Source organism: Lepidochelys olivacea, assembly GCF_965140295.1.
Source record: "Lepidochelys olivacea isolate rLepOli2 genome assembly, chromosome: 3".
In the NCBI taxonomy this organism is placed as follows: domain Eukaryota; kingdom Metazoa; phylum Chordata; order Testudines; family Cheloniidae; genus Lepidochelys; species Lepidochelys olivacea.
In genome coordinates, this window is record NC_140413.1 from 92786671 (window position 1) to 92813097 (window position 26427).

Here is a 26427-nt window from a genome sequence, read left to right on the forward strand (position 1 = left end):
GGAGGCTGGGTGTGAGGGGGGGTCAGGGCAGAGGGCTGGGGTGTGGGCTGGGGTCGTGCGGGTGCTTCCAGCCCCCTGCCCTGAGTGGCTCAAGGCAGGGGGCTGGAGGGTTATGCCCTGATTCCACCCCCTTCCCCAAGGCCCTGTCCCCACCCCTTCTCCGCCTCCTCCCTGGAGCAGCGAGTGTGCTGCAGCTCTGCTTTTCCCACTCCGGCACAAGGGCCATCAGCTGATCTGCTGCAGGGAGGGAGAGGAGGAGGGGCAGGAACCCCTCACGCTGGGGGAAGAGGCAGGGGAAGGGGGAGCTTGCCTGCCCTGCAGCAGCAGCCAGCAGGATCAAGCTTCTTCACCCTGCCCCAGACTTTTTAATGGCACGCTGCTGCCTGTGGGGGTCCCGGCCTGGGTTTGGCAGTGGGCTGAGCGGGGCTGGTGGCTGGGACCCGGCAGGCAGCAGCATGCCATTCAAAATCATCTCGTGTGCCGTAGGTTGCCGACACCGATCTAGAGGAAGGGAGCAGAAAGAGAGAACCCCGAAAGTGAAGGAATAAAGGGTTGGAATCCCAAACGGCAGACAACAGGGCAGAGGGACAGAGGATTCGGGATAGGCTACTCTCATTTGGCCCTTGCACTGCATGAGCTTGGCATTCAGTGCTGCTTTTGGTCCTTTAATACTCTCCCACTTTCCCAGCCACTCCATCTTTAAACAAGTTTATATAAGGCAGAGAGGGGTAAAGCACAGCTTAAATGTCTCTTCAAATAAATTTTAAAAAACTCTTTAAAGCATTTGATCAGCCAGATCTTAATTGATTCATCAATAGCTTCTGGCTTATGCTCAGTTAAGCTGTAATCAGTAGTTCATGAACTGCTGTAATGTATTTTGTTGACTGTTCCTCAAACAGACGTGAGTTCCACATTCTCCAAGTAGAGACAGTCAATGTCACAAGCCCATTTAAAAAGCAATTGTAGAAATGCCTTTATCCCGGGCTCTCAATAGCAGGATGTGAGACTCCTTTGTGTGTGTGTGTGTGTGCGCACGCTGGGTGAATAGCTGAAATGAGACCTGTCTCTAAGAAAACTGTTGCCCTTGCTTCTGTTTTGCATATTTTTCAGTGCTGTCATGAAGTACCACTGAGAGTGATCTAGGACAGTGGTTCTCAAACTGAGTTGGTTTTAATGGGGTCACCTAGGCAAAGACAAATAATAATAAAAGTAGTTCTGTTAAATTACAGCTATTTTATTTTATAATGCGTCATTTCCTCTTCTCAGGCACATGCCTGTTGGAGCTGTCTGAAATAGTTACCTAGCAACCTACTTAGCACCTTGTGGTTAAAGCCAGTTTTAAAAGTTGTTGTCGAAATAAGTTTAGCAATGGCCCATTTTCTGAAGAAATGTGGTGTAATGAAGAGGGGTCGATTGCCACGTGTGGCAAAAGAAGAGCTGACCATGAGGATCTAAGCAACAGTTTAAAAAAAAAAACAAAAAAAAAACAACCCAAGAAACCACAAATACAATTTGGAATATGGATTTACAGAGACTGGTTTTGAGGAGGGCCTGTGGCCATAGCATGTGGTGAAGTACTGGCAAAGGGAGAGCTTAAAACCATCAAAGATGTTGTGGCACTTGAAGACACGGCACAGCTCTCTTCAAAGAAAACCAGTCGATTTTTTTTTTCCAGTGACAGCTGAGAGCTAAAGGGCCAGAAAACAGTACTGAAAATGGCGGCTCCAGCAAATGAGAGAGCCCATGAGTAAGGCTGTGAGTCTGTCACAGAAGTCATGGATTTCCTCCAGGACCTCACTGACTTTTGCAGCAGCTGGTGTGGCTGATCCCAGCTCTGATCCCTAGCCCTGAGGCCAGCTGCACTGACTGCTGTTTGGGCAGCCCCAGGACCAGCAGGCCCTGGGAGCTGCCCAAGCAGCAGCCAGTATGGCTGGCCCCGGAGCAGCAGTGGCCCCGGGGCAGTCCTGGAGGCCGTCAGAGCAGCAATTTCCCCAGGAGCCTTGGAGCAGCGGGTGGCAGGGGACAGTCAGCTCCTGCTGCTGGAGCAGGGGCCAGCTGTCGGCTCCTGGTAGCTGCTCCTGGGGCCCTAGTGCAAGATTTAGTCGGGGTGCAGAATTCATGTCACCCACAGATTTCTTTGCTTCCCTGCAGAAAAATGACTTTCTGACAGGGAAGCAAAGGAAAGCTGCAAGATCAGTCATGCACTGTTCCCTAGCTATGCAGGTGCAATGTTTCAGGCACCCACAGCAGCTCGCTGAGCGATAAATCACCACAGGGCTGGGGACACCCCAGCCAGTGGCTCCTACCTTCAGCCAGGATCAGCTACTAGTCCTGGCTGGGCTGGAGGCAGGAGAGGATGGGACTTCCTCTTCCAGCACAAGGAGTGGCTTGGGCTGTGTCAGACCTTCCCCCAGAAACATCTCCCAGCTGCAGAAAGCTCAGCATCCTCCTCTGCTTCCTGCTCCTATCACTCCTCAGCTCCAGGGGAGGAGAGGTCACTGGTATGGGGGAGCCCAACTGCCCAACCCCCATGCATCCAGACCTCCCATACTCTGACACCCCCGCCAAGCCTCACCTCATACACCAAGAACCTCCCTAGCCCTCCATACCCAAACTACAACCCATTGAATCTCAACCCCTGCATCTGGAGCCCCCTACACCCTGACCACCCCACACTGAGCTCCTTGCACTCAAACCCCCACCCTGATGAGCCCCATCCTTGCACCACCCTGAGCCCCCACATCCAGACCCCACACCACTGACCCCCCGCTAGCTGCACCCAGACCTGTCTGCTGAGCTCCAACCACTTTCACCTGGAAGCCCCTGCACCTGGAACCCCCTGATGAGCCTCGGTGCATCCAGATCCTCCCCCAAACCTAGATCCCCCCTCACTGAGCTGTCTGCAACTACATTGTCCCACATAGAACCATCTCACCCTACACCTGGATCCCTCCACCCTGAGCCTCTCCACACTTGGATGCTGCCTGCCCTGCTCCTGGTGCAGAGGGGCAGGGCCCCAGGATGTTTCTGGGCAGACTCAGGCCTTGTGCTGTGTCAGGGTCAGGTACAGCCTCACCACTAAGTTTGTGTCCCAGGGGTGGGGAAGCTACAGGATGTTCTCTCACTTTCATGGAGCCAGTGGCCTGTGCTCCCCACTGCCATGCTGGAGGCTCTGCATTTTTTTATTGACAAATAAAATTTGCAGAATATTGCAGACTTTTTAATTTTTTTGATGCAGAATGCCCTCAGGAGTATTCCATGTACCAAGGAAATGGATTTGATTATGTTGGGGCAAGGTCCAGGAACTCTACTTGATTCGATTCCTGTATCTAACGACCTTTTTGCCAAGGGTATTCACAGTATGGCAAATGACGTGACTGAACAAGTCATCACCAAAATCAAGCAAAGTCCTTTTCCCCCCGTCCCATTCAACTTGACAAAATGACAAATGTGTTGGGTGCTGCTCAGATGCTGACATGTAAAATTCCAAGAGGAATATCTGTTCTGCTGGCCATTCCAAAAGTGCAAAGAGCTGTGGTAAGCTTTTTTCCCCTCTCATTCTGGCTTGAAATGGCAGTGCTGTGTAGAAATTTGCATTAATGGTGCTCATGCAATGACTGGAAAAAAAACAGCGGGCTAGTCACCCGGGTGCAGGCTGTTGCACCGCAAGCAGTTTGGACTCATGGTATTCTACACAGGCAAGCCAAAAAAAAGGGGGGGCACCTATTCACACAGTCATCTTCATCAAGTGTAGCTCAACAAGTGTGTCTGTTTGGAGTTTTGTGTGATGAGATGGGAGCTGAACACCATCACTTTACCACACAAGTTTGCTGGTTGTCTCCAGGAAAGGTTCTCAGTCGTTTGTTTGAGCTCGGAGAGGAAGTGAGAATTTTTCTTTCAGACAAAGATTCCCTGCTGGCGGAAGTTTGCAGATACCAAGTGGCTTCCTTTGCTAGCTTACTTGGCAGACATTTTTGAATGTCTAAATGTTTTAAATACTTTCAAGGGCAAGACACTTCTATCTTTTCTGTCACTGACAAAATTTAAAGTTGGATCAAGAAACTTTGTGGTATGCTCGTGTGGACATTGGCAATTTCGAAGCATTTTTTTTTAAAACTGATTTTATTTTTGAATGAAAATGCCTTGCCCGAAGCACGACTTGTAGGCCATTATCATCAGCCACCTGGAAAGCCTTAAACTGCAGTTTTGGAAGCATTTCCTGAAGAGGATCGGAAAACAGTGGCGTGGATTGGAAATCCCTTTAATGCAGAACGACTGCAAATGCTGTTATGGCACTTAGAGCAGACATGCCAAACCTGCTAAAACAACACAGAAATTGGGCTTTTTTGGGGGCTTGTGAGTTGCTTGTTGGCTAGTTTTTGGCTTGTAGCTTGTTGCATGTTTTTTTTTTTTTTTTTTTTTTATTATTGGCTCCCGGTAAGCGGGAGCAAGCAGGGACAAGGCGGAGGGAGAGTCGGGGTGCACAGCGGACCCATCACAGTCCCAGACTGCACGCCGTGGGGAACTAATCACATAGAGTGTTGGGGTTCTTAGGGATTGGCTTATTTTGGCCTTGTTTTGAAAGGGATTAGCTTGATTTTTGGCTTATTGTGACAGTCAGGGTGCTTATTTATTGCATGAAAGTTGGCAACTGCAACTTACAGTGAAAAATGCATTAATGGATGTGACATTGATGCTGAGATTTTTCTGAACAACTTCTTGCTAACTTCTGGATTTGTGTGTGAGAAGTATATACAGAGCTGTCGTCTGCAGCACTGACCACTCATGCCGCCTGTGTGAAGCTAGCTTTTCAGCACTGACTTTCCTGAAAAACACATACAATCACTGATGAAGATGACAAGTCTTTACCTCAGTTACAGAGAGCCCCACTTCAAGGATTTGTGTTCATCAATACAAGCTCACCACTCCCATTAGGTACATATTTATTTTATTTTATTTTTTTTTATTTATTTTACTGCTGGGATAGAAAGATTGTCTTGCAATTGTATTGTGAGTTTAAATATTTAGTGGATAGTTTTTTGTAGATTCATCCTTTTAATGCATTTTTAAATTTAAAATATTAACTCTTCTAGAGTAATACAGGGCCCTGGGGTCATGTAGTACTTTTTGTTGTCAGAAGGGGATCTCAGTGCAATGAAGTTTGAGAACTGTTGATTTAGAAATGATGCTCCTTTAGATCATGTCCGTCCATCTAGGAGCAAGAGCAGCTTTTGAGTGGGATGTAAAAAGAGTAGACACACAATAAAAATGTAAGCTAAAATTCCCAGGATATAGAGCCAGGCAGGAATATGAAGCCAGTCAACAGAAAAAAATTGACGTACAGCAGGACTTTCTGATAGGGAACTTAATTACCATTCATAATCCAGAGGGTCAAGGATATATTAGTAAAACTAGTTTTTTGTGAGTTGAAAATGAGCAATTTTCTAGCAATTTTTTTCTGAATAAACAGTGCTGCTTTCTGTACTGCTCCTTACTGAGATTTATTAAACCCCCATTTTATTTTTGATCACTTCACATTTGCACACACCTCTGGGATACAATTACAAATGGGCATTAAGGAAAGGAGAGTGGTGTGTGTGTGTGTGTGTGTTTTTCTCAATCACAGAAAAGATGCATTGTGTTAAGAACACAATAATCTCTGGTTATTCCACAGTTCAGGCTCCAGTAACTGATGTGCATTCAGTAACTGCAGGTTATTAGTGCACTTTTTCAACTGAGAAAAAACAAAATAAACACAATATTTAATGCACAGTATGAGTGGAAGTCATGGAGTTTTAGACCTTGATGTCACTGTTCCAAAACAGTGGGTGCTTTTTTTTTTTTTTTTAAATTTAGTTTAATGAAATAAACATTACTTTGAAGGAATTTCTTCTGTTTAAGCCCAGTCTGGGGATGCAATTAAAGAAAAAGGCAACTGTTATATTCGACATATACTGTGGTGGTAGTTATATCAACAGCATATTAATGGCTATAGAAAACTAATAGTTTACTCTCAATTTTCTCAAAATAGTTGTATTCCTTAGGAAACAAACAAATAGAGGTACTGTAGGCACATCAGTTTACTGTATGTTACTTCAGGAGGAAAAAGGCACAAATCAGATGCACACAATGTATATAAATAAATTAAAGAGGAAAAAGAGAGAGACTTACAGAACAAATGACTGCTATGCAGACAATGGCAAGCATACAGCCGAAGAACTACAAAGAACATTACTGCATTCCTCTTCCATTTCTTCAGCATGATGCTTCATCTTTCTGTACAGTACTGTAAAATAGAAACTTAAAGGAACACTGCAAGTTAAATCGCACTTCTAAGTATTTACTTAAGTTTACTACAACTGAAAGAGCTGAGAGGAAAAATATTTTTCTCCATTATATTGTAGAATCAGTTCCATGTTTCCCTCTACATAGTTAATTTCCTCTTAGTGTGGGTCTTTCACATTGCAAAGAGGAAAACAAAAAACATAAAAAATTGAACAGGTCTTTGTAAAATCTCAACTGGTAGAGGGTCTTGGAGGTAGGTGTGGTTTCTGAAACTAATTTTAAATTTATTTTACAATAATTGAGATGTCAGATAAAATTTTCAAAGGCACTTAAGTTCCATTTTCAAATGTAATTTAGGCTCCCAAATAATATTAAATCAATGGGGCTTAGGCTCCTAACTCACTTAGGTGCTTTTGAAAATTGTACCCTTTGTTGATTGTCCCTTCGAACATATAACCTGATTTCATAGGTTAGTGCATTAGAGTTATATCTATTTGCCATAGCTATTTCTTTATTAGGAATCATGAACTCTGCATTATATCTTGATTCATACCTTTGGATGCATTGTTTATCTTTGTACCATTGTTCCTTTCTGATCTATTAATTTAGAAGAGCTCTCATGTATTTCAGTGTGTGTAATATAACTAAGGGTATGGAAAATTTCTAAAGAGGTTTCACTGCTCTGTACAGAGCTGGTCCAGTGATATAAAAAGTGATTTTGAGAATATTTTTATCAACAAAGTTTGACACATTCATTTGGCTACCAGTCTTTGGATCAGTCATGAGTATCCAGATAACAATCATTTTTTTCATTAATTTTTAGCTTGAACCATAACTCATCTATAAATGTGTTCCACAAGAATGTTGTTCCATATTCTCTGTTCACTGTTTGCTATTCTTCATTATAAAGTCTATCATTCACTTGGAGCAGAAATAGTATGTGACTCAGACAACCAATCACACACTACAAGTGCTAAATAACCAATACTGAATGGTCAATCTGAAGAGTTTGTGAACAATTCATAAACTGAATTTTATTTGACCTTGACAAATACTTATGAATAACCAATAGAGCTGCAGAATTCATGATGAATTTGCAAATATGTGAACAGAAAAAATGAGCTAAGTTCCTCATAACTTACTCGCAATGAATAACTCAATTAGCTCCAGTATTGTGATAGTTTATACTGATTATTATACAGTGTGAAGGAACTTCTAATTGTTTTTATGGTATGGCTGAGGGGGTGAGAGATATTCTCTACATAGTCATAATTGTATTCCTGTTATGTATTAACACCTTAAAAGAATAGAGAGAAGAGATTAACTACGACTAATATGCTGAAACAGAGGAAAAGAAAATTGAGCATGAATATCTGGAAACAGATATTCCTAACAGTGAGTTCTATTAAACTGCTGAATAGTTTCCCCAGGGATGTGGTGGAAGTGCCATCACTTACATGGCTTGAAATTAGACTGGGCCAATAGCTCATCCATTGCAAGGGACAAAACTGCATTGGTAGAAGGGATCTGACCAAATAGGTCATTATCAGTCTTTAAATGTTGGAAAATCTGAAAATACAATCTCCCACCCCTTTGATCAAACATTGTAGGTGTTTGTCCTTTTCTGATTTCTGTTCCTAAACTGGCAGCAGCTTGTTTAGCTTACTGGCAGTATTAGTGTTGTTGCATTCATAAAGATTAAAGGTTAGAAGTGCTGCAGTATTCTGTGCGAAGGTGAAGATTTTAAATGGTAGAGCTATTAAAAGAAACAGCTCCTTATAGCTTTGTGATACAAGATTAGTTCATGTTAAGGTATGTTACATGTAGCTTTTACCCTGCATATTTTATTAGTAGCGGTTCACCACCATAACAGTGTGTGTATAGAGAGAAAGCTGCTCCTTCACTCATATTTTACCAGAAGAAAGGGATGAGATCATATTGGGAAATACTAAGTACTGTAGCATGACTGAAACATTTGGGATTATTCTATAGAGCAGTAACAAAATTATCATTGAAAACAACCATGTAACTCTTTGAAAAGAGTGTTTCATCAGAGATTAACTGTATTGACAGCTTCTGTGATTCAACAAGCATTTTTCTATGAGATAAAGCCCCCATAAAATTTTCAGATATTGCCAGATTGCTACTAGAAAAATGGTTGGCAATAAATAGACTCATTTTCTAAGTCTGAGTGGCAATTTTCCCATTACTCTGCCATATGGATCAAGTACTTGCTGTCTTATATTATGCTGGCTGTAAGAAAGCAGCATTTGAACCAAGATTAATGAAATCACCAAAATATTTGTTTTTGTGGACATTTTATTGACATCTCTAAATGGGCCTGCCAGAACCTCTTTCCTAAAACCATGAGTTTGTTAATATAGTTAAGTCATTTTTTTAGTGGATTCCAAATTCCTTGGTCATCATTCCATTGTCTATATCCTCCAATACCTTTTCTGGGCCTTGAGTATTGGCATCAGGTGCTCAGTCCTCCTGCCGTACCACTTGCTAAAGATGAACGGCCACTGACCTGTTAATGTCTTAACATAATAAGGGAAGTCATCAAGCCAAATTCATAACTCCAGGATTGACAGTAGCTCTAAGCACTGGGTTGATCAGGCTGGGACTCAAAGCAGAGATTAAGCCAAAATGGGATGAGGCACTACCCAGTCCTGAAAGAGTGGTGGTGACTTTGGAAATGAGCTGGGCCCTTCCTATAGTGTAGATCACACAAAGTGTGGTGGATGCCTCTCACCTCTACCCCGCCCCCTCCCTACAAGGGTAGGAACAGCATTCTGAATTGGCCAGTGTCTAAGGCTGATTTAAAACTGCATGGTTGAGGGGAATGTGACCATTTCATTAAAATAAAGTATCACAGAGTTCTGAGATGGGTAATTGACAGTTTAATTACTGCCCAGTGCTCTGAATGTCAAAGTGAAGAAATAGAATAAATTTCAGGTAAACTGTGGGAATAACATTGATGCAGTTTAGAGATACAAGGAGTAACCTTAAGTCTGATTAGCTGTCTGATCTGGATAACCATGCAGACTAAAGCCCATTAACTAATGCCCAAGGCAGGTAGAGGGGATAAGAACTAGTATGGGGCCCAGATACAATTCCTCAATTCACCCTGGCTGGCAGTGTTAAACTTATTAGGGGTTGTCACTGAGCCTAGAGTACCAGAAGATTGACCCTATGCCAAGTGGAAGTGTTCCTGGGCAGAGAGGGTGGCATATACAACGTGTGTGTGTGCGTGCGAGCATGCGTGCCCATTTCTATGTATGTTTGTATATTTTGTTACTTGTATATTCCATTAGTATGAATAAGTAAAATATTTGAATATAGATTCTCCACAAATGCAAGTGCAAAGAGGACTTGTATATTGCATCCAGCTTGTGGCACACATACAGAAACAAGCTGATACAGCACACTGTGTATGAATACAGCTCACATGGCTAAGTAACATTTGTGAGGTCAATTCTGATCATATTCCAGCCGAAGATAAATCCATATTGAAATGGGGAATGCTCACAAAGCACGACTGACAAATACTTGAAATAAGAGCCCTTAAAAAGAAACCCACTGTTTGACAGTTCCTATGACTATAATGTTCTCATCTCTGTTTTGCATAAATATCTGGTTTGAAAGGATTTTCATGCTTCTCTTGACATAAGTTCACATACAGATTGGTGACAGTATGCAGTATGGAACCTTTAATAGGCCATTCCAAAGTAGACCATAATCAAAAATGGCAGGAGATTGTCAGAAAGGAAAACAAAGCCTATATAAGAAGGTGGTTTATGCCTCCCAGAAATTGGTGTGTGGCATATAGAAAGTCAATCTGATGAGTTCTACCTCTCTGTTTTTGTTGCCAGACCTGGCTATTAGCAGCATAAAAGCACCTGTGTGGTGTTGGGCTGCTGAGGCACACTTCTGCTGTATTGGAGAGACCATGAGACCAAAGGTCGTCTCTGTCTCTCACTAGACTCATAGATTATGAGCCCTGAAGGGACCACCCTCTGCAGAGCACAGGCCATAGAACCGCCCCGAAATAATTCCTAGAGCCGATCTTTTAGAAAAACATCAAATTGTCTGTGATGGAGAATCCACCAGGACCCTTGGTTAATTGTACCTGTTATTTACTTTCATCATTAGAAATGTTTCAGAGTAACAGCTGGGTTAGTCTGTATTCGCAAAAAGAACAGGAGTACTTTTGGCACCTTAGAGATTAACCAATTTATTTGAGCATAAGCTTTCGTGAGCTACAGCTCACTTCATTGGATGCATACTGTGGAAAGTGTAGAAGATCTTTTTATACACACAAAGCATGAAAAAATACCTCCCCCCACCCCACTCTCCTGCAGGTAATAGCTTATCTAAAGTGACCACTCTCCTTACAATGTGTATGATAATCAAGGTGGGCCATTTCCAGCACAAATCCAGGGTTTAACAAGAACGTCTGACGGGGGGGGGGGGGGTAGGAAAAAACAAGGGGAAATAGGTTACCTTGCATAATGACTTAGCCACTCCCAGTCTCTATTCAAGCCTAAGTTAATTGTATCCAATTTGCAAATGAATTCCAATTCAGCAGTCTCCCGCTGGAGTCTGGATTTGAAGCTTTTTGTTGTAATATCGCAACTTTCATGTCTGTAATCGCGTGACCAGAGAGATTGAAGTGTACTCCGACTGGTTTATGAATGTTATAATTCTTGACATCTGATTTGTGTCCATTTATTCTTTTACGTAGAGACTGTCCAGTTTGACCAATGTACATGTAAGCCTCATTTCCAGTTTGTCTAGCTTCACTTCCAGCCCTCTGATCAGGTAATATCCTCTATTAGATTGAAAAGCCCATTATTAAATATTTGTTCCCCACGTAGTTATAGACTGTAATCAAGTCACCCGTTAACCTTCTTTGTTAGACTCAAAGAGCTCAATCTATTCAGTCTGTCACTATAAGGCAGGCTTTCTAGTCCTTTAATCGTTCTTGTGGCTCAACTATGAACTCTCTCCAATGTATCAATATCCTTCTTGAATTGTGAGCACCAGAAATGGACATAGTATTCCAGTAGCAGTCACTCCCATGCCAAATATAGAGGTAAAATAACCTCTGTTATGTGGTTTGTACCTCAGAGCAATTGGTTTATGGCATAGAAAAAAGTCATCTAGTCAATTCTGTCTCTTATAAACAGAATAAATTGTGAGACCTAGCCCTCAGCAGCATAGAAGGAGCTGTGCATTAGGGGGCTACTTGGAGCAAGCTTCTGAAGAGTTGTGAGACTAAGACCACCTTTGGTCTTAGTCTTCATTGGCCTAAGAAGCCTGACAATACTCAAATAACTCTCATGCCTGTGTGGCTTGTTGCTACTACAGTAAAGTTCATTGCTGGTGCCTCATTACCTTTGGTCTCCCTTTTCACTTCGCTTTTGCTGTTTTCTGCATCCACTTGCTGTACGTTGCTGTGTATACTCTTTATGGCAGGGGTCATGTCTAGCACTATGGGACTACAATCCTCAGTGGGGCCTTGGGCTATTTATGATACAATAGTAATATAAATAACAGTGTAAGCCCCAGCTGGCTAACCAGAATCTGGGTTTGGGCAATCAACGCCCACAGTCAACTACGAATGTGCTGTTACTGTTGCAGATTCTAGGCATTTGATTGCCAATATAAGCTATAGGTTGTGAATCAAAATTATATTGAGGGGGAATCGCCCATTCTATCTGAATTTGTTGAGGGTTGTAAAGGGTCACAGAGGAGCTCTAGTCCAGTGGTTCTCAAACTAGGGCCGCTGCTTGTTCAGGGAGAGCCCCTGGCAGGCCAGGCCGGTTTGTTTACTTGCCGCGACCACAGGTTCCACTGATTGCAGCTCCCGCTGGCTGCAGTTCGCCGCCCCAGGCCAATGGGGGCTGCAGGAAGGGCAGCCAGCACATCCCTCGGCCTGTGCCGCTTCCCGCAGCCCCCATTGGCCTGGAGTGGCGATCCGCGGACAGTGGATGCTGCGATCGGCGGAACCTGTGGTCGCGGCAGGTAAACAAACCAGCCTGGCCTGCCAGGGGCTTTCCCTGAACAAGTGGCGGCCCTAGTTTGAGAACCACTGCTCTGGTTACCATAAGTAATGTGCATAAGTGGTTCATGCTAGCTTGTGGTATTTCTGATGTCGAGTTCCACTTCCAGAAAGCTATTTCCCATTGCTCTGAGGTCCAAAGCAAAAGGGCTTTCCCTTCCAGTGTTTTGAATTAGATGTAGCATTAGGCTGGGTCTAAGTAGGCAACTGCATAGTGCTCGCTATTTAGCATACTGGGTCAGTCTTGCTCACTTATCAACAGGCCTGTCCTAAATCACTTTGTTGTCCAAACAGTGTCTATCCACAAACCTCCCTTCTTACCCCCACCCCTCCACTGTTGCTTCACCTGTTACCTGGGGTTTTCCTGAACTCCATACTCTTGGTAACTTTACTCTTCGCGAGGTGATCCCAGGAAATAAATCCATGGGGACACGGCCTCAGGCCAATAAATAGTTGATGCAAACAAAAGTGCGTTCACTCAAAGCTTCTACATTATTTAGTCTCCAGCACTTGCACATGTCTGCAACAGGTTAGTAGGGCACCTCAAATTACCCCCAGATTCATATTTACCTAGGGTCTTGAGGAGGTCTCCAGCAGATAACTGCAGATGTCCAGTGGCCAACTTTCTGTCTGCAGGAGAAGTTGAGAGGCATTCAAATGTCCACTGAGCCCAGATTTCTTTCTTTTTTTTTTATACCTGATTTGTTAGTATTACATAGCTTCTGCTCAGCAGTTAAATATTTTTTTGATGAACAAGCTAAGTGTGGAATTTTCCAGTCTGTCAGGCAGGGAATTTCCCATCAGTTATCCAGTTGTATTTCACATAGCAATAGTTAACTATTGCCAGACTTTCCATCTTGCAAAACTGCATGCTTTGGAAAAAGCTCAAGTCAGGAGGGTGCAGGGTCATGTTTACTCTTCGTGGTCAATCACTCCCCCCTCCCCTCCTGGTCAGTTAGTTGTGCTAAGGCTTCAGAAAGGCCTCATTTTAGCTGCTTTCAGCAATAAGCATAATAGCTGGTATTCCAGCTGTGGGCAGTGGTTTAGGCATGTTACTGGGTTAACAAAAGTTTCTCCTTACACACCCAGCTGAGCAGAGACAGGAGCTGCCTTTGGGAGAAATGTTGAGAGAAGACTGTACAGTTTGATAAGCTGGGTGAGGGAAAGGGAGCAGAAAGCTCTTTTGAGGAGGGGGATGCTGAATCCCGTCTTTCCTCCTTTGTACCTACGGTTGGCCTTGTTTTGACCCAGGCCATAGCTGCCTTTCAGCATGCTGAAATTAATTCAGTAATTTGGTGGAGCAAGTGTATAGATGGGATCATCTCCCCATACCCCTTGGTCTAAAGAACAACTGCATTCCAAGAGCAATGGAAGCAGATGTAGTAACTGAGCAGAATAGCTCCCTATTGCTCTGTCACATGACATTTGCCTACCATTGATATTATTGCATTGCAACATGTATGTTTTAAATGACTGATTCCTAAATTGAAAAGCTATTAGGACGCTTATTATCCAGCTTGCCATTTTGAATATAATTGATGCTACTGATCAGGCTCTTGTTGACTTCTATTTTATGTTGAGAGAGAGAATATCCTACATCTTCTTACGTTGGCCCTATGTGCACACTTATACCATGTTTCCCCCACTGACATTTGTGCAGCCCCCTTGGATTCAGTGGAGTTGCATGAAACAGAAAACTTTGGCTCACTGAGTATAATAAAGTAGGACTCCTTTTTTTTTTAATTTCCAAAGTTCATTAATTAGTCAAATTCAGCAAACACGCTTTTATCTATTGTATGTGTCACGTAAGATTCGGAGTAAGTAAAGGAAAAGTACATTGTTACTTCCAATTCAGCCTAGTACCCATAAAACCTTTATGTAGTTGATGGTTAGAAATAATTGAAATAATAAGAATGGCCATACTGGGTCAGACCATCTAGCCTAGTATCCTGTTATCTGAAAGTGGCCAATGCCAGGTGCTTCAGAGGGAATGAACAGAACAGGTAATCATCAAGTGAGCCTTCTCCTGTTGCCTATTCCCAGCTTGTGGCCAACAGAGGTTAGGGACACCATCCCTGCCCATCCTGGCTAACAGCCATTGATGGACCTATCCTCCATGAATTCATCTAGTTCTTTTTTGAACCCTGTTATAGTCTTGGCCTGTGTGTTGTGTGAAAAATACTTCCTTTAGTTTGTTTTTTAAAAGTGCTGCCTATTAATTTCATTTGGTAATTCTTTCATTGTTGTGTTATGAGAAGGAGTAAATAACACTTCCTTTATTTACTTTCTCCACATCCGTCATGATTTTGTAGACCTCTATCATATCCTCCCTTAGCCATCTCTTTTCCAAGCTGAAAATCCATAGAATCATAGAATCATAGAATATCAGGGTTGGAAGGGACCCCAGAAGGTCATCTAGTCCAACCCCTGCTCAAAGCAGGACCAATTCCCAGTTAAATCATCCCAGCCAGGGCTTTGTCAAGCCTGACCTTAAAAACCTCTAAGGAAGGAGATTCTACCACCTCCCTAGGTAACTCATTCCAGTGTTTCACCACCCTCTTAGTGAAAAAGTTTTTCCTAATATCCAATCGAAACCTCCCCCACTGCAACTTGAGACCATTACTCCTCGTTCTGTCATCTGCTACCATTGAGAACAGTCTAGAGCCATCCTCTTTGGAACCCCCTTTCAGGTAGTTGAAAGCAGCTATCAAATCCCCCCTCATTCTTCTCTTCTGCAGGCTAAACAATCCCAGTTCCCTCAGCCTCTCCTCATAAGTCATGTGTTCCAGTCCCCTAATCATTTTTGTTGCCCTTCGCTGCACTGTCTCCAATTTATCCACATCCTTCTTGAAGTGTGGGGCCCAAAACTGGACACAGTACTCCAGATGAGGCCTCACCAATGTCGAATAGAGGGGAACGATCACGTCCCTCGATCTGCTGGCAATGCCCCTACTTATACATCCCAAAATGCCATTGGCCTTCTTGGCAACAAGGGCACACTGCTGACTCATATCCAGCTTCTCGTCCACTGTCACCCCTAGGTCCTTTTCCGCAGAACTGCTGCCTAGCCATTCGGTCCCTAGTCTGTAGCTGTGCATTGGGTTCTTCCATCCTAAGTGCAGGACCCTGCACTTATCCTTATTGAACCTCATCAGATTCCTTTTGGCCCAATCTTCCAATTGGTCTAGGTCCTTCTGTATCCTATCCCTCCCCTCCAGCGTATCTACCACTCCTCCCAGTTTAGTATCATCCGCAAATTTGCTGAGAGTGCAATCCACACCATCCTCCAGATCATTTATGAAGATATTGAATAAAACCGGCCCCAGGACCGACCCTTGGGGCACTCCACTTGATACCGGCTGCCAACTAGACATGGAGCCATTGATCACTACCCGTTGAGCCCGACAATCTAGCCAGCTTTCTACCCACCTTATAGTGCATTCGTCCAGCCCATACTTCCTTAACTTGGTGGCAAGAATACTATGGGAGACCGTGTCAAAAGCTTTGCTAAAGTCAAGAAAAGTCGCAGTCTTGTTAATTGCTCCTCATATGGAAGCTGTTCCATATCCCAAATCATTTTGTTGCCCTTTTCTGTATCTTTGTATCATGGTTGTCCTTGCCTAGAAAGGCAGATGGAAATTTAATTAATGTTTGTGAGATGTTCAGATACTATGGTGATGAACATCACAGCAAAGCTTATAAGTAAAAAACAAAATGAGGAGATGTGGTTAGTTAGCAAAAGAGCCCTTACTGCCATGGAAACAACTCCACCCCGAAAACATGATGAATGGATATCCTTTTGCCACTTTTGCTTTCCCTCTCTCCTACTATATTTGTATGATTTTAATCAAGTGTACATAAAATACTGATCTAAATTTTGATGTGAAGTGAAGCTGATTACTGGTTACTAGTAAAACATGAGAAGGGAAGTTGATTTTGCTATTGCCACAGGAGAATATATCCACTTTGTTTTCATGGTACAGCACACAGTGTTATCTTTTGATAGGTAAAGTAGGAATGATCTTATCTTTAAAATAACAGTGGATTGGGAACTAGGACACAGAAATCTGGTAATCAGAACAGTCTTAAAATAGAGCTTTTTGAAAAAAAAGCCCTATATATATTTGGACTCGTTTGGACATAGCCTCTTGTTATTGCTTAAAATACGTATTTTAAGTTGCTAGAGTGTCTTTAACAGGAGCATTTGTTAAAGCTCTGCTGTTACCCCAGACTTTAAACATCCCCATATATCATAGCAACGACTCTTTAAACTACTGTCTCTATTCACTGATGTGGTGATTTAAGAGTTTAGCTATCCTTTCTGTATTTTAGTCAGGGCACATCTCCCAAATATTTGGAGAAGGCAAATCCTTAATGTCAAACATTATTCTAGTTTAACAGAATAATTTAATGGCTCTTTTTCTGTATTTGTTGTTCACTCCCTTAGCTCTCTGTAAATGCTTATTCTGATTTAAAAATCAGCTTATGTTTGTAACAAATTTCTATTGATCACAGTATTGAATAATTTCTTCTACAGTGGCAGGGCTAAAGCTTACATTTATTTTGGCACATATTTTCAGTATTTACCCTCCCTGCTGTGCAAATTTACAGAGAGCTGCTGTGGAGGAAGATCCCAGTTTTCATATGCATGTGTTTGAAAAATGTCAGATCCCAACCAGTGGAAATACCATTAGGAAGTGTTTGCTGAGGTAACTGATAAAGGCAGAATGGTCTCTGTAAGATATTAGTATGCAAGTCTGGTAGAACATACAGGCAAAATGGACTAAACATTGCAATAGTGTTAGAAATCACCACTGTTAGGTTTCTTGCCCAGGGGCTAATAATTATTGTGGAAGGTGACGAAGCGCAGTTTGTTGATACAAAGTATTTGTGGGTCCCCCTAATTTCCTAGTGAATGGAATAGCATTTAAAGAAATCCCCTTTTAGTGCATCAGTGTGGCATATTGAACAGGTCGGTGATCCAGAGCACAGTAGCTCTGTTTTCCAAAATCAGAGTGTCCAATTCTTCCCCATCCTCTTGGGCTCCCAGTTGCTTCTGTCTGATCCCTCTGTCTTGCTGCTGCTGCCTGACTGCATGCTGGCTGCTTTCTGGCATTGTTGCCTCCCCCATGGCTTTTAATAAACAACTTTCCTTACAAAGTCCCTACCAATTCGAGCCTCGCTGCTTCATTTCCACCATATATCTAGCCCTGACTTGTTTTTTATTTCCGTCCCACAACGGCTAGTTCTGAAACTCACTACGATGCCAAGCTTAAGAAAAAGGAGTGAGATGTTTTCCCTTTAGAACAATTGATTGACACACTTGCATTTTAATAATCATGACAAATTAGAACATTGACTTGATTTACTTACCCCCGCCCCCTCCCCTTTTATTTTTTGATAGTGCTCTGATCGTCTTCGGTTACTTTTACGTTTTAAGGGCCTGAGCCAAAGCCTACTGAAGTCTGTGGTAGTCTTTTACTTCAACGATGTTTTTTTGTATTCGGCCCTACGTGAGGTACAAAAGGTACGAGTCGCTTGAAATTTCAGTTATTTTTCAGCTTTACTGGGAAGTGATGGGTCTAGTGCTTTTTAATGTCTCCAGGCCAGGATGCCTCATGATGGAAATTTCTATTCAGTGGTGGCATCCAGGAAGCTGCTAGATTTCCTATGCATCCTTTTGATTCATCCTCTTGAGAGCCAAGTAGGGAGGTCTTTGAGCATAAGGAGCTTTTTTGAGGCCTTTGTTCTGGAGTTTGCCAGATAGGGAACAAGAGAGTTTGGAGCCATATATTTTGGAATGAGAATTTCTCTGGAAGCAGGGTTTTGAATAGCATGGCGTTTGTGATTGGCTTGTATCCATTCACCTGTTTCACAGTGACTGTGATCCTCTAACATGATTTTCCATGATTAGTAGTAAATATTTTCAAGCTTTATCTTGTTCTTTATTTGTAACCATGGAAGGCAGGCTTCCCTATTTATTTTCTTGTTTGTACTTATTTATTTGTAAATTATGGAGCAAAGATAACATGACTTATTGCAGAGTTTTTCTATCACTACCAAAAATTCTCTGCTGCTGTCCAAAATCCATGGAAGACTTTACACTTTATGAGAAAGAGATGGGCTTGTGTTTGAGGGCAGCTAAAAGGAGAGGGAGTTTACCTATTACAACTGGCTGATATAAGCTGACGTGTGATATGTTCTGTTAGATACAAATAGTTTTAAAAAATGCTGGTTAGAGCTCCTTATCTTTTAACCAAGTAATAACAGAATGTGGTGAAGCAATAGCCCTGTGATAGCAGTGGGCCAGATTCTGCAGCCTGTTACTTAGTTAATGGGAGCTTGCAATGAAAAAAGAGCTGCATGTTTTGTCAGTCCTAGTACTAGGAAGGAGTGAACCCATTTGGATAAGACAACATTTAACTTGAATCTTTGAAAGTCTGAACTGAACACACATTTAAAGTTCAAAAAGAGATTTTAAAAAATCAAAGCATTTATGTTTGGAGTGACCAACATTTCCCAACAGAAACTTAGTGTTTGCCTCAGTATTTCTGACCTGATCGAAACCAGGAAATCTGTAAATCTCCCAAGATTTCAAGAGCAAAACAATACAGATAAACTTCAGTTTAGCATCTGCACTATTATTGGGTGTTCAAGTGAACTAACAGGAAGCTCCACATATGCAGAGCATCTCCCAAAATGTAGAATTCAGTTTCCTAACATCACCCATAGAATATTAGGGGAATGGATGCAAGATTAGTAGCAAAACTGTCCTTTTTTTGAGTGTGCGAACATGTTTAACAGTTCATATTACAGGAACAAAGTAGGGGAAACACTGGTATTCAGAAGAAGGGAATGCTTCAGAAAAAGGGAAAATCATCTATTGTACACCTAGCTTGTTGTACAATGCTTTACATTGGGGATGTACAGCGCTGCAAACTTCCTAACTACCCGAGGCAATTGGATTATGCCTTGAAGCCTGAGGTTCAATTAATCTTATTTGTAGTTACACAAGCTAAAATGTTAGTTCTCACAAAATTGAGCCACAGTGCTTGACTCTCTGCCCTCCGATTAATATTCATGTAAACATGTTTACAATTGTTAAAATTGTTGTTGCCATCAATTGTTGTTTCTAAAACTTGCCACACAAGCAATACGAAGACCTGAAGAAACTCAAAACACAGGTACATGTTTACTGTTTACTAATCAAACAAATTTTGTGGTGTTTCAGAGTAGCAGCCGTGTTAGTCTGTATTCGCAAAAAGAAAAGGAGTACTTGTGGCCCCTTAGAGACTAACCAATTTATTTGAGATGTGTTTCTGCCATTCTAAATGACTGACACTATAGTTCCTGCTACTTTTTCTTCTTTCATCTGTGTGACAGCTTTTTGGACCTGGGCATTTAAGATGTTGAATTCCTCCAAGAGGCACTCAATATCCTGGATTTCATCCTTCATTCAGAATCTTCTTTTCAACTTCTCAACTCCCTGGAGGTAGTCAACACCTTGTCAGATTGGGCTCTTGTTGTATAATCCAATTATGTGCTATTTTCAGACAGACTTTCCTGTTAAATATAATGCTGTGGTGACCTTTCAGATTCATGGAAAGTAATAATCAGGGCTGCATGCAAAAAGAAGAATCAGGAATATCTTCCACCCATAAGCAGTAGCTCTCTAGCCCTATCTCACTTTGTCTCTGCATCCATTTGATGCCCTCATCTTTGTTCTTAGTGGTTTTGTTTTTCTCCCACCCTTTCTTCTGCAATTTCCTTGATTTGTCTCTCTTGAGTATGTCTACACTGCAATTAAAAACTCGTGGCTGGCCCATACCAGCGGACTTGGTCTTATGGGTCTTAGACTGTGGGTCTGTTTCACTGCAATGTAGACTTCTGGGCTCTGGGACTGTTCCACCGCACAGGGTCCCAGAGTCTGGGCTCAAGCTCAGAAGTCTAAACTACACCATAGCCTGAGCCAGCTGGCATGGGCCAGCCACGGGTTTCTAATTGCAGTGTAGATATACCCTTTGTGTCTGTGTCTACCCTCCCCCACCCCACGCCTTATTTTTTTTTTAAAACTGCTCCTTCCCAGTATAATTGTCCCCACCCATAGGGGTCACTGGAGCACTGTAGAACAACAAACTCTTTCAGATACTTGTTAGTGTGCCAGGTTCACCATGTCTCATAAGCAAACACTGACATGACTTAAATTGATAGGCTTTATTGTGTTCTCAATAAGCACACTCGTACCCCTGGCTCAGACACAAACATTCTTTACTAGGACTGGCTAAAAGGAAAGGTTGCAAATTGCAACAAAAGAGAGTGACTATACCCTGTGCAGCTCCTCAGGCCTATCACTACTATTTATTTATTCATTTTTATCATAGCACATAGCCCTGTCATGGCTCAGGACCCCATTGTGTATAAACACAGAACAAAAAGTGTTTATAACCTAGTGCCTGGGATACTAGGATTCTAGTCCATCCCCCTTTAGTAGGCAATTAGGGATCAGCCTGTAGGCCCCACTGGCCCCTGTTTAGTCTGTTTAGTTGTGGGTCTCTCCACATTGACCATTTGCCATCAGATGTAGTGTTTTTTCAAGTCTCCTGCTGGCAGACTGGCCCATGTGTGGACAATAAGATCCACCCATAGTCCCTGTTCATGCTTTATGCCTGACTTAATACATGGTCCAGTTTTTTCTAGAGTAATCCCTCTGTGACAGAGGTTCCTTGGTTGCCAAAGTTTATTTCCAGTTACTGCCCCTTCTGGCCCCTCAGTGGGCAGCTGTCTCTGTGCTCCTATGAGTCCCCTTCAGGCCTCCCTCTATTCAGCTTTCTAGCGGTAGGGCTTTCTATCCCCAGTCTTTGTTGCTATGTTCAATCCTGTATTCTGCTGTAACATTTGCCAGTCACAGCCTGCTCCCCTGCTGGGTAATGTCTCTTCTCTCACAGGCTGTCTGCTGCTAGGTCTCTATTAAGCAAGTGCCCTCCATGAAATAGACTGTTTTTGCAGTGCATGTCTGCTGGCCTGGAGAGGGAACTAGGTCTGCTCCCCCTCTCCTGCTGGCTGTGGCGGGGTGAGATGTGTTACAGATCTGTTCAGCAGATTCATCAGACCAGATTGCTATCCCATTTCGCTGACTTCATTTCTGCCTCCTTCTTTGTCTTCCACACAGTTTTGCACATCCTCCCCTGTTGTTTCCCTCCCTTCTCTCCCCCCCCAGCCCTCCTCCTGTTTTTGCTCTCTCTGCCCTCCTCATTCTGGTTTTGGCTTCACATCCTCATCAGGGTGCTAGGGTACCCTCTAGGCTTCTTTGAGCTTCCTCAGTAGCATTAACAAGTACTACTGCTGCATCTAGTCACAGACTTGGTTTTGGGACCTTGCTCCCTGAGCTTATACCAGCAAATAACTACCACCACAGCCACAAGTAGAAACAGCCAGAGCAATGAGCCATAACTATGTTGAACTGAAATTTCAGGAGATAAGCTCCTGCTTCTTGTTACAGTCATACTTGAGCCTTAGCTCTGGTTCAGCCTTGAACCTGAACCCTACCCTAAATCTAATTCAACCACAGCACCAAATACCATCTCCTCAACACAATATTAATGCTTTAAATGAATGGTTACAAGCAAAAGCAGATGCAGAATCTACATCACAATATTACACATACCAATATATACAGTTGACTTTTTGCATGAACACATTAATTTGAGATTATTTTAATAACCACTTGTTTTTAGGGGCACAGTATAGTATGTCCCTGTGCAAAATAGAGCTGAGTGCTCCTCATATTTCAGTACAAGTACTTTTCTTTGGTTTATTGAATCTCTATGCATAGGGCCAAGATGCACCAGGAGAAGAAAAATACAGGATGCTATAGTAAAGGAAAGTTGGCTGGCAGTGACAGTTTCCTGCAGATTGCCAATCTAACATAATTCATCCCAGAAGACTTGACTCTTCCCCCCCCCACACTTTTATTGTCTTATTACATCAGCTTATAGCTCTATATATTTATTTTTAAATCTTTTTCTACTTTCCATGTGAATTGAGGTTTATATTTTTGGGAAATACTGTATAATTCAAAGAAAAGTGAATAATGTTGAATCCTCTTAAGGAAGTTCTTTTTCTCAAAGCGACTTCACAATGGACCAAATTATATCTTTCAGTGATCATATCTGACTCCCATTTACTTCAGTAATAGGTGTGTGCGCTTCTGAGGATGGAACCTGGCTCTATCAGTGAAGACTTGCTATACCTGAAACTGCAGTTTGTACATTATAATGCAGTGGTGGGCAACCTGTGGCCTGCGGGCTGCACATGGCCCACCAGGGTAATCCGCTGGAGGACAACGAGACAGTTTGTTTACATTGACCATTCACAGGCACAGCCACCCACAGCTTCCAGTGGCAGCCATTCACTGTTCCTGGCCAATGGGAGCTGTGGGAAGTGGGTTGCCCACCACCGTTATAATGCATTGAAACAGTGAGACTTTTGATCTACATCTTTGTAAATATACTTTCACGTTATGTGGGTTCCACTCAGAGGTGAAAGTAAGCCGGTACGCCCCGGTATGGCGTTCCGGCAAGAGCCGGTGCGCTGTACCAGGACCGGCTTTCCGAGAGGGCAATTTAAAGCCCTGGGGTAGCGGCAGCAGGGCTGCAGTGGGGATTTAAAGGGCCCCAGAGCTCCAGCCGCCGCTACCCCACCAGGGCCCTTTAAATCCCTGCCTGAGCCCTGCTGCCCGAGCCCTGGGGTAGCGTTGGAGGGGCTCTGGTGGGGATTTAAAGGGCCCCGAAGCTCCAGCCACCACTACCCCCCCTCCTGGGCCTTTTAAATCCCAGCCTGAGCCCTGCTGCCCGAGCCCCAGGGTAGCAGTGGCAGGGATTTAAAGAGCCCCGGAGCTCCAGCCACCGCTTCTGCCCCGGCCCTTTAAGTCCCTGCCGGAGCCCTGCTGCCGAAGCCCTGGGGTAGCGGCGGTGGGACTCTGGTGGGCATTTCAAGGGCCGGGGCGGTAGCGGTGGCTGGAGCCCTGGAGCCCTTTAAATACCCGATGGAGCCCGGCCACTGCTGCAGCGGGGCTCGGGGCTCCAGCAGCTGCTACCACAATGGAGCCCCAGGCCCTTTAAAGCTCTGCCAGAGCCCAGAGCCCCGGGGTAGCGGTGGCAGCCGGGAGCCCCCAGGGCTCCTCAGTGATTTAAAGGGCCTGGGGCTCCGCTGCGGTAGTGGCAGCTGGAGCCCTGGGCCCTTTAAATCACCCCCGAGCCCCGGGTTCTCAGCCACCTCTGCAGCTGGTAGCTTGGGGGTGATTTAAAGGGCCCTGGGCTCCCAGCTACCACTACAGCAGCTGGAGCCCCGGCCCTTTAAATCAAGATTTGAAGGGCCCGGGGATTTAAGGCCATGCCTCTTCCAGTTGAGGCCACGCCACTTGCTCAGGACTCTGGCGTACCGGTAAGTCCTCTAACTTACTTTCATCCCTGGTTCTACTATATCTACGCTAGTGTGAGGGAAAGGGATCATTTTAAAAACACAGTTAGGCTGAATGCAGATTAATATGAGAATTGAAAGGTGGATAAGGAACTGGTTAAAGGGGAGACTACAAGAAGTCATACTGAAAGGTGAACTGTCAGGCTAGAGAAGGTCACTAGTGGAGTTTCTCAGATCAGTCTTGGGGCCAGTAATAAAAATGTTAAATAAGATTGATCTTGGCTCAAAAAGTGGGAGTGTGCTAATAACATTTTCAGATGAAACAAAATTGGGAGGTATTGCCAATATGGCAGAGGACCGGAATATCATACAAGAAGATCTGGAGGACCTTGTAATCTGGAGTAATAGAAATGGGATGGAATTTAATACTGCAAAGTGGAAGGTCATGCACAGAGGGACTAACAACAAGAATTTTTGCTATAAACTAGGGACTTATCAGTTGGAAGAGACAGAAGAGAAAAAAGGCCTGGGTGCATTGGTTGATCACAGGAGAACTGAGCTGCCAATGCAATGAGGCTGTGCAAAAGGCTAATGCAGTCCTAGGATGCACCAGGTGTGAGACAGGGAAGTGTTAGTACTGTTATACCAGGCACTCGTGAGACCTTATCTGGAATACTGTGTGCAGTCCTGGTCTCCCATGTTCAAGAAAGACTAATTTAAACTGGAACAGGTGCAGAGACAGGCTACTAGGATGATGCCAGGAATGGAAAACATAGATTATGAGAGGAGACGCAAAGAGCTTGGCTTGTTTAGCCTAAGAAAAAGAAGGCTGAGGGGAGATACGATTGCTCTCTAAATACATCAGAGATAAATACCAGGGTGGGAGAGGAGTTATTTAAGCTAAGTAGCAATGTGGACAAATGGATATAAACTGGCCATCAACAAGTTTAGGCTTGAAATTAGATGAATGTTTCTAACAATCAGAGGAGTGAAGTTCTGGAACAACCTTCCAAAGGGAGCAGTGGGGGCAAAAAACCTAACTGGCTTTAAGACTGAGCTTGATAAGTTTATGGAGGGCATGATATGATGGGACTGCCTATGCTGGCAGGTGGCCCATTGGCCACTGCCAGTAGCAAAAATCCCCAACTGCTGGAGATGGTACAGTAGATGGGGAGGGCTCTGAGTTATTACAGATAATTCTTTCCCAGCTGTTCGGTCTTGCTGAAATGTTCAGGTTCCAACAGATTGCCATATTGGGGTAGGGAAGGAATTTTCCCCCAGGTCAGATTGGCAGAGATCCTGGGGGATTTTTGTCTTCCTCTGCAGCATGGGTCACTTGCAGTTTTAAACTAGTGTAAATGGTGAATTCTCTATAACTTGAAGTCTTTAAACCATGATTTGAGGACTTCAGTAACTCAGCCAGAGGTTAGGGGTCTATTTCAGGAGTGGGTGAGGTTCTGTGGCTTGCAATGTGCAGGAGGTTAGACTCGATGATCACAATGGTCCCTTCTGACCTGAAAGTCTATGGGTCTCTGAAACTCTCCTGTAGAAAAATTAACGGGTTGGGGCAGGGCAGGCACATCTTTTTTTTCAACACATGCAGGAAATCTGTGATCCTGCAATTAATCTACAGATCCTTTTTATGGAGCAGTAAATTGAAAGAATTTCTGTTAAACTCAGTTACATTCATTGCTGCTGCTTAGGATTGCTCATGTTCTGCACCACATGAGGTAATCAGTCCTAATACCTGACAAATTGCATGAGCTTGCAAACACTGTTCCATGATTTGTCACTTTTTATCAAAATGCTGATTAGCACTATATAACAGGCACAGTTGTCCTCTAGGAACCTCTCCATAATCAGTGCTGGCATGGCTGATCACATTTGCGCTCAGAGCTCCTAGACCAGGGTGTACTCAATGGCTGGCTTCCAGATCACAGGCATAGTAATTTTCAATTAGTTTCTGAACATGCCAGGTGAAGAGGCTGGCCCTCTAGGACTGTTTCACCTAGATAGTGAAAAGTTATTTAGCAAATTATTCTAATACATTGATTTCCCCCCCCCACCCCCAAGAGATGTTAAACACAAAATAGATGTCTTTGATTTCACCTGTGCAGGATGGCAGTTATGGCTGTAGATAAAAACAATCTTAAAAGGAGGCAGTATAACTGCTAACAGCAAGCAGGGGTAAATATGATCCTGCTTATGTCACAACAGGGTACTTTCACAGGGGTGTCAGTACCCAAAAATAAATCTACACAGAATTTCAAATTGGCTTTCTTTTTGTAATTTTGTATATTGTGTGGTGTCTCCTCATTAATAACAAGTGAGATGCGTGACCAGCATGCTATACCACTGAGTCCCAGGATTGCCACAAAGATTTCACACTGCTTGCATTTGTTGGTCCATCTCCCCCCATCAAATTAATTCTTGTATTTCACATTTCCCCTGTTCAGGGAACTGATTCTCATTTAAACATGCCAGCTGTGATTTTAAAAGGAGTCTAGGAGAGCTGGATAAATGGGCACCAAAATTCTTTGAACACCTCAGCTGTCAGGTCTGTTTCACATTATTCCCTCAATCTTCAAATGGCCCACGGAACAAGCCAGAAAGGTATGCAGTTCATTGGAAACAATACGTGTATGAGCTGGCAATGA

General features: G+C 43.3%; 1 long non-coding RNA gene across 1 annotated transcript; it reads right to left on the reverse strand.

Moving 5' to 3' along the window:
- Positions 1 to 4984: 4984 nt before the first annotated feature.
- LOC311518951 lies at positions 4985 to 13082 on the reverse strand. Its single transcript, XR_014711152.1, has 3 exons — positions 12923 to 13082; positions 6172 to 6300; positions 4985 to 5212 (listed from the first exon to the last, which is right to left on the reverse strand). It is a non-coding gene; the product is annotated as an uncharacterized lncRNA (long non-coding RNA).
- Positions 13083 to 26427: the final 13345 nt, after the last annotated feature.